Source organism: Mytilus galloprovincialis, chromosome 13 (genome assembly GCF_965363235.1).
Source record: "Mytilus galloprovincialis chromosome 13, xbMytGall1.hap1.1, whole genome shotgun sequence".
Lineage (NCBI taxonomy): Eukaryota > Metazoa > Mollusca > Bivalvia > Mytilida > Mytilidae > Mytilus > Mytilus galloprovincialis.
In genome coordinates, this window is record NC_134850.1 from 65,499,596 (window position 1) to 65,509,626 (window position 10,031).

Here is a 10,031-nt window from a genome sequence, read left to right on the forward strand (position 1 = left end):
TTGATGTGTTTCCCTCGTTTTTAGTTTATAACCCGGATTTGTTTTCTCTCAGTCGATTTATGACTTTTAAACAGCAGTTTACTACTGTTGCCTTTATTTAAGTCAGTTTTGAAATATATCGAGAAGAAACATAAGAACGGTTGACATATATAGAAATCAGGAGATGTGATATGATTTTCCTTTAGACAACTATCCACTAAAGTTCAAATGAAGTGGATGTAAGCAGTTAAAGCCATCCTTACGACCTTCAACAATGAATAATATGAACATCGCATAATCGGCTATAAAAGGCCCGACAAGAAAAACACTTTGCAATTTAAATGAGGAAACTAACAGCCTAATTCATAACAAAACTATTTATAAGAAAAACATATATGACAGACATCCACTGATCTACAGGGACAGTTAGGCATTTACTTTTTATGGTTAAAATATGGTATAGATTGAAATGAAATAAAACAAAATATAACATGTATGCACATAAGGAGATGTGTTATGAATACCCTTTAGACAACTGTCCGTAAATGATCAAATGAAGTGGACGTAAGCAATTAACGCCAACTGTATGTACGGCTTTCAATAATGAGCAAAACCAATACCGTGTAGCGCCGACGACAATAAATGCGTAACGAACCAATTGAGAAAATGACGGCCTAAATAATTACAAAACAAAACAATACGGAACACAAATATGACAGACATGAACTTACGAAAAACCACTGAACTACAAGCTGCTAACTTGAGACATGCACGTACATAAAGTAGTGGGGTTATACATGTTTGTGAGCGCTCAACCCTCTCATTCACCGGGGACAGCACTTGGTTGAAAAGGGCTCAATTCGTTGTAGAAGTACTGAAAGACAACCATTTAAAAAAACACCAGTATCAGCTTCACAAATAGCACATGACGTCTTGAAGTATAGATTCTAGATACTGACGTTGTTTATCATCTTATGAAACTTGTTATAGTATTTTTAAAGTTGTCTTCATGAATATTATGTAGCCTATATTTGCCATGACTCGGTACTCTTTGTTTTGTTCACACAACGTTTCAATATAGTTAAAGTTTATGAGACTGCTATACAAGAGAGAGATTTAGCTAGCTATAAAACCTGTTTAATCCTCCAGTTTGTGCCAAGTGAGGAATATGACAATTGTTATTCATTCGTTAGGTGTGTTTCAGCTTTTGATTTTGTCTTTTGAGTGGAGAGCTTCTCGTTTCGAATTTTCCTCGGCGTTCAGTATTTTTGTCATTTAATTCTTTGAAAAATTAAAACTAACACGTCACTTTATTTTGTATATTGCATTTTGTAAAAAAACAAGTCATTATTCTTGCATTGTTTTCTATTGTTCAGTGTTTTTCAAAATAAATGTATGCATCCACCAATTTATTAACAGTGTGTATGCGTCTTTTGATTTTGCTAAGGGATTAAGGACTTTCGTTTTGATTTATCCTCGATGTTTGATATTTTTGTTAAATTAGGTTTTTCTTTGAATATCAGAGGTAAAGTCAATAGTTGGGCGATTTCTATGTTCGATTGTAGTAAGCGTCCTTCATCTCCCATAAGTTTCTCTATGTTTTGTTCCTATAACACATTTAGAGTCTTTATTTTATTCCAAGCACATAGCAAACACAGGCAATTCTCCCTGAAAACAAGTGCCTGTGATTTTAAATTGTTAAATTTACAATATATTAAACGCGCGTCTCGCGTACTAAATTATAATCCTGGTACCTTTGATAACTTTTACACCACTGGGTCGATGCCACTGCTGGTGGACGTTTCGTCCCCGAGGGTATCACCAGCCCAGTAGTCAACACTTCGGTGTTGACATGAATATCAATAATGTGGTCATTTTTATAAATTATCTGTTTACAAAACTTTGAATTTTTCGAAAACTAAGGATTTTTTCATCCCAGGCATAGATTACCTAAGCCGTATTTGGCACAACTTTTTGGAATTTTGGATCCTCAATGCTCTTCAACTATTTACCTGTTTGGCTTTACAAATATTTTGATATGAGCGTCACTGATGAGTCTTATGTAGATGAAACGCGCGTCTGGCGTACTAAATTATAATCCTGGTACCTTTGATAACTTTTTAATGTGTATACTTTACACTAGAAGTGTAGCCGTAATAAAAAAAATTAAATTAAACAATACAAACAATAATTGTAAAAAAATAAGATGTGAGACAACTCTTCACAAGAGACCAAATGACTCAGAAATTAACAACTATAGGTTACCGTACGGCAGTCAACAATGAACAAAGCCTAAACCGCATAATCAGCTATAAAAGGCCTCGAAATTACATTGTGAAACAATTTAAACGAGTAAACGAACGGCTTAACTTATGTAATAAAATGATCGAAAAACAAATATGTTACACATAAACCATCGACAAACATTGTATATTGGTTACTGTGTAAATAAAACCAAATAACATATAGTATATAAATGTTTCATCAAATGTCATATTTCAAGCCAAAACAACAGCTTGTGGCGATACCAAAAGATATTTAAAACTGTGTATAATGTAACACATGCTAACTTACTGCGCTGATGTCATCAACATAGCATATTATTTTTCTGTGAAATCTTCATTAGGATATTGGGTTTATTTGTCACTTGAATTTTAATTCTATTGATTATTGTAGATTGTTTTGTTATTTGATATTTGTTAAGGTGGATCCCTACAGATATAGCAAATTTTTTTTCACCATTGAATTTTTCTTAAAATTTGCATACATATACTATGCAATGGCCTCTATGAAAATTTGAGTTAAAAATAGTATGTCACCAGACTCGTTTCCATGGTAACGGTCACCAAAGTTGGTACATCACGTGTATGCATAAATACATACCTGATGTAGAAACTCTGGATTTTTTTCAAGCCTTTGAAAGTATTTTGAAGGGTTTGTTCTTCATTTATTACAAAATTATTATTTAAAATGTAAATAAAACACAAATAATGGCAGTTTTATTCATTTTCATTGATTTCGTCTCTAATTTTATCAACACTGCTCCACAAAAAAAAACACAGATTTTGTTAAAAATTTCTAATTTTCTTAAATTTCCAAAAAAATGGTCCAATGAATATTTTTTTAAATTTGACATAAGATGGTCATAATAATGAGCTTTAAAAAGAAATAAAAAAAAATATGGGTCACCAGACTATTTTTTGCGAGAAAAATGTTTTTGTGACCCCTAACGAAACAGTGATCAACAGCAGTTTTTTGTATATCTTTCATCATCGGTGATCAAAGTGTGTCATATGTTGTCATATCCTTTGTTAAACTAACACAGAATAATACAGTTTCACAAGGCAATCAAATGAGAACAATTTTTTGGTTTCTATGAACAACGGTTACCATGGCAACAGGACATGAAGTTGGAAAATTCAAGTTTTTGCATTGTTCTGATGTGCAAGATTAACAACCTAACAGACAATGGCAGATCAAATACCATGATTTCAGACCAACAACACGTGGCTTCTATGTAAATGTAAACAAATATTATGATACATTGTAATGCAGCTTATATTAGCATTACTGTGGTCTTAAATGAGCAAAATAAATTACTCAGAAGTTAGCAAAAATCACCAAATATATTTTTTTTTAAATTATCGATTCATAGGTAACAGTCATGCAAGTAAATGGATTAAAAAAGACTTTGTCACCTTTTCCACAATTAATGATTAAAGTTTGATGAAGCATAATGATAATACATTATATATTTCAGTTGTCATAGTAACATAACCAAAAAATGATGAAATTATAACTTTTTCAAAGGTTTTTCAACTTTCTTTATTTTGAATGCCTCAATAATCAAGCAAACATATAACTGTTATATTTACAAATGTGTAAATAGTTTACTCCTCTGATTCAGTCAAGTACTTATTGATAGTCATAGCATTATTAGAGTTCACTGTGTTCTCAGTCAAAATTATCAATCCTTCCATATTGAATAGTACATGTTGCTCCCAGTCAGATATAGCATATTACTATTAGTGGCAATTCTTTTCTTTCAAAATCTTTGTTTTCTGGTTATCTGTTTGCCTCTCTAATTTCTTATTCATACTTTCCCAAATTTTCTACGTAAATTTTCCAGGGGAACATTCTGTTGCTGCATTTACCTGAAAGTTTAATTTATTTATTTGTAATGAAAAGGTGTAATATATACTAATAAACTACTAAATCTCTATAATATTTCAGTGAGTGCAAAATTAATCCAATCATGCATTACAACATCAATTTAAAAAGATTATATTATACCTGACTAACAAAGGTACTCATTAAGAGTTTTATAATATGATATATGGCCAGGTTTTTGAAGTGATTGCAATAATTAGGTCAGCTGATGGGTATGCATTTTATATTGCTTTTGCATATGATGGCCATCCTTTTTAGTGGTTTTTGTTTTGTGAACAATGGCAATTTTGAATGCAATAATTGACAATATAAATAATATAGGGAGCATTATAGGGTCCAATGCAAATAAATTCAAGGTATACATGTATATTTAATAGGTGTAACCTTTACCATATATGTGTACCTTAAATCAAAACAGTTGAACTGTTCTTTTTGGTAAAAATTTACATATATACAGCATGTGACCAAGTTTGAAATAAACATAAGTTATCTACATCACATAGTTATCTTCATTGTCAGAATTGTGGCACATAAGAACCAGTGGCAGTCTTGATAATATACTTTGTATTTAAATTATAAAATAAAGTACAAATCAATAGTGTAAAATGTGGATCACTGTGACCTTCTTTTGCCTGGAAGCTGAGTTACTTACTGAGACTCTGAGAGTGTATATATAAGTTTGCATGATCTGACACCTTTTAGTTGCTGAGATATACATTTGTTGTATATGAAATTGGATGTTTAATGTAACCAAAGTCAGTGAAGTGGAAAATGTAGGTCAGTGACATCTGTGTACAAGTTTACATGATCCTACATTTTATAGTTGAGTCTACTAAATATATTGTCCAAAAAGAAATGTTATAAATGCCTGCAAAACACCATTATCAGATTAAAAGTCTCAAATGGAACCTAAGTTTTTTTTCAAAGGTAACTACATGTAATTATCCTAAAATGTATGTATTTACCATTGACAGTCATCCTTCATTTTTCTACAAAACCGCTGCTAATAACCTGCTGTTAAATGATGACCATGAGACCTACAATTGATAACAAATATAACAAAAATTAAATAAGTAAATTAATATAATCAGATAATATAGGATTCATAAAAAGTGAGAGTTTTATATTACTTTTTATCAATGTTGGTTGTTCAATATCAAAATAGTGAAAATAATGATAAAAAAAAGCCATATTCCATATAATAACAAGAGCTAAGTATGGCATCCTCTCACCATAGAAGACTGTTGCTTTCACATGGGTGTTTAGAATCTACAATGTCCACTTTCACCTTGACATTTGGGAATATCTTTTCTATTAATAAAGTTAAAGTCTAAATTCTTTAAATTTACCTGTATTACTTTCATAGTTTCAACCAGTACCAAACATTTGCAATTCTGCAACATAACTAGCTTCAACCTAATGAAAAAAGTGATAACAAATATATATAAATGAAAGTGCATGCAGTGTTCAAATACTATAGCTAAAACATATTACATTTAAAATTAACTGGAAACTCAGGCTGTTAACAATGAAATTTTTAATAATAATATGTATAACATGTATAAAGGCTTTCAAAACCAAATAGGTTTCATTAAATTTGTTGAAATTATACATTAATATAGATTTCATTTAATAAATTATACATATGTTACTAATTCTAGTTCAATATTTTTGTTGAAACAAATTCTGTCATGTTCTATACATGAAAGTCTTCAAGTATATATAACAATGCTTTACCACAAAATTGATTTGAAATATTGACCCTAAACTTGAAATTATTACCAAGATCTGTTAATTCATTTTTATGACTGCTTTAAGTGCAAATATGAATATAATTATGGTCCTCATTATACTTTATATCTACTTAGGAAAATTTATGAATTATATGACTAAAGGTTTAATTACCTTCCAATTATTCATTAAATTAACCATGTTTAAAACTGTTTCTTCTTTTGAATTTATTTACAGGATTCTTTTGCAACTGCAAATATTTTCTTTCCAGTTTAATTCTCCTTTTTCTTTAAGTATGGCTGATGAATTCACAGACAGTACATTCAATCCATTAAGGAAATTGTTGAAATGTGTGGCACAAATTCCTGCATGTATCATTCCTGAAAAATATGATATGAAATGTCAGTCTGCACATGTATTGGTTAATTAGATAAACTATAAACTATTTAGACTTGAGTTCATAATTTTATTTGGAATATACAATTGATTTTTTCAATTTATATTTATATAATATGATTGTGAATTCATGTTTACCTTTATTCTTATAGATCACAGACTCACATTTATTTCTAATAATGTGCATTGAGGGTGGGTGCCCCCCTTCTTAATTTTCTTTTTTGCCTTCATGCATTATCCTGCATTCTACACATCATTCTAAATGACTAAATATGTAAGGTTTCCGACCACTTGGTCTCTGATCACATGCAAAAGATGACTTAATATGAAAATTCTGATTATAAAATAAAGAAAACTAATATTTTGAGTTTGTAAAACATTATTTTTGTGAATGAATCATTGTGACTGCAATTGTTTACTTTTTCAATTCTAATTTTATTTATGGTTATATAATTGCTACCAAATAAGTATTTACAAAATAATCCTCTCCTTTTGGATGAAAAACTAAAAAGCCCCTTATGTATAGATGTCTTTGTGTACATTGCAAAAATGATAAATAACTTCCAGGGGCAAAATTCCAGAAAAATTACTAAGTCCAGCTTCATAAAAAATTTGGGCAGCACTTCCCCTCAAAATAAAGCTTTTTACCCTCAAACCACATAAACCCCAGACCATAATAGAGGGGAATTAAAGAAAGAAAAAGAGAGGTGTGGGGCAGGTTCATTTATTCAAGACATGAAACCATACACCTTCTCCAACCAGTAAAATGTGTAAAGTCTAAAGAGAATATATAAATAAAGAGAAAATCGAACTCTCTTACCATGTGCAGCTTTTGAATTGATAACAAATCCACCAGTCCCATTTTCCCCCTCGTTTCTACACTGTGACACATGATATGCAGGTTACATGCACTGCAGCTACATGTACAACGATATGGTATGGACAAAATGCTCCACGGCCTCCACCTCCTGGTCCAAGCCTTGAAGGTCGTATTTCCGTTCACAGACAGTATCCGTAGGGGACAGTTTTGTATCTTAACAAACATATTCTGCGCTAGGTGATCATCAGAGCTAGCCGTCGACCTTCTTTCCAGGTTCCGTCAAACGAAACATCACTGTCTGTGATCGGACGCCGAATTTCTCCAACTCTCAAAAACTTATATCATATGATATTATAAGTTGAGAATCATTTAAGACTGTGTGAACTTTCAGGCTGAAGCTATTCATATTTTTTATTTTTAAAGAACGCATGCATTTATCCTTTATGATAAACCTTCCTTTCTTCTGAGCGATGAGCTGTAACTTGGAAGTTGTTTACACACGTTGACAACAGACGACATCGGAACTGTTACCGTGACCTAGATATACAGGCGATATATCCTAAATTTTTAAACGGGAACCAGTTTTACATCAGTAAAATGTTGTTATCTCCCTTAGTATCGGAAGTCACCTTAAAATAAAGTGTACAAACATGTTATTATGGCATGGCAAATTTGTAATATTCACTAAAAAATTATTGAATATTCTAAAAGAGTTTGTTAAATCGAATATATGTTCATAAAAAATATATATTGAAATAATATATCTATGTGTTCATGAAACAAAATATATATAAGCTCAAAAACTAATAATTGTTCATAAAAATAATGAGTTGCTCATTAAAATATTATCAATATCACAGGATTAAACGACGTTTAAAAGGAATTTTTGGGTGTATAAACTGGACCATTTGACTGACCATTTTGACTTAGCAATTTTTTTTTGTAATGTGTTTATTGGCAAAGAACTACATGTATATTAACAATATTAAATAAGTTCATAGTACATCAGCAAAATCGAGACAAGTGCATAAAGTTGATATTTTGAATCCTTCTATAAACATATAATAATTATTAATAATAATTAAAAAAAAATAGAAAATCTTAATCTGAGGTAGCATGGATTGGGTAGATATTTGTATACGTGAAAGTTAACTTATAAAATCATTTTATTAGTTGGAGCCAGGGGTTCCAGCAGGTGTACGCTCTTTGCAGTGGTTTATTTTATAAAATATTATTTTTTCAATAAACAAATTTTCTTTAAGATAATTTTTTAAGGCTACACTATTTACTTGTCCACATTGCATTTTTGTTTTGTATATATAGTATTTAGTTAATTGTATTATGAGATTTCTTATGCAGTTTTTTCCGTTTTTTCTAATATCCCAAATAAGACAATATCTAAATTAAGTGGTAGTTTAATTTGGACTTTTGAATATATCCATTTATTAAGTTCTTCCCAAACATCAAAAACTTTTGGACATGTCCAGAATATGTGTTCAATAGTTTCTATTGAGTGCGAACAGAAAGTGCATTTATTGTTTTGTGAGACTTTAATTTTGTAGAGTAATTTATTAGTTCCCAAAATCCTATATTGGAGCCACTGTAATTTTGAGTTTTTAGTAATGTAAAACGGAAGTCTGTATATTTTATTCCAAATAATATTATGTCTATTCAAGATTAAGGACCACTTTTCCTGTGATGTGATGTCATATTTGTTATTTTTTTCTTAGCAAATTATAACAAAAATAGTTTTGAGAAATTTTCACATGCATGTACTTAAATATTTACCATTTTTTTGATAGTAGAATAAAATCATTCAGAAAAAAATCATTAAGATAGAGATACCTCTGGTAAAGTTGTTCACAATGTGTGTGGATGTGTCTTTTGCAAAGGTATTTTTGTGATTTGACTTTTTCTTTACATCAGGTCAATAATTAGACGATTTTTATTTTCCATTGTTATAAATGTCCAACATCTGCCACAAGTTTCTCTATGGTTTGTCGTATAACACATTTGCAATCTTTATTTTAGTTCTTACACATATCAAACACACGCACTTGTCTCTGAAAACACGTTTTAACTTAAATTATAGAGTTTTGTTTCCAGAGAAAAGTACCGTGATTTCAAATTGTGAAATTGAGAAGATACTAATTTATATACTTAACACTAAGAGTCTAGCTTACAGTAGCCGTAATACATATTGTAAAGTTGAAATAGTACAAACGATAATTCTATATTCTTGATATTGGTTAATTTGTATATTTTAACTTAATGCTATATATTAATGTTTGATCAAATGTCATATTTCAAGCAAAACAACAGCTTGTGGTGATACTAAAAGATATTTAAAACTGTGAATAATGTTACCTGCTAACTTTTACTCCGAAAATGTCATCAAAATGACATAATATTTTTCTCTGAAATCTACATCAGTATATTTTGGGTTTATTCTAAAGATGAATTTTAATTCTATTGAACTCTTTGTAATTGTAGATAGATATAGGAAGATATGGTGTGAGTGCCAATGAGACAACTCTCCATCCAAATAACAATTTATAAAAGTAAACCATTATAGGAAAAATATACGGCCTTCAACACGGAGCCTTGATTCACACCTAACAACAAGCTTTAAAGGGCCCTAAAATTACATGTACTAGTGTAAAACCATTCAAACGGGAAAACCAAGGGTCTAATCTATATAAAAAAACGAGAAACGAGAAACATGTATAAATTACATAAACAAACGCCAACTACTGTACATCAGATTCCTGACTTAGGACAGGTGCAAACATTTGCATCGGAATTAAACGTTTTAATGGTACCCAACCTTCTCCCTGTTTCTGAAAAAATAGCATAAGATCACAACCTATGATAACAAACGATAAAATATCAATTGGCAGGCTTAACTCAATCAAAAAATGTAAATTAACACACT

General features: G+C 30.4%; 1 long non-coding RNA gene across 1 annotated transcript; it reads right to left on the reverse strand.

Moving 5' to 3' along the window:
* Positions 1-3,779: 3,779 nt before the first annotated feature.
* LOC143056839 (uncharacterized) lies at positions 3,780-7,201 on the reverse strand. The gene is made up of 5 exons (XR_012972534.1): positions 7,097-7,201; positions 6,055-6,260; positions 5,499-5,565; positions 5,115-5,186; positions 3,780-4,133 (listed from the first exon to the last, which is right to left on the reverse strand). It is a non-coding gene; the product is annotated as an uncharacterized LOC143056839 (long non-coding RNA).
* Positions 7,202-10,031: the final 2,830 nt, after the last annotated feature.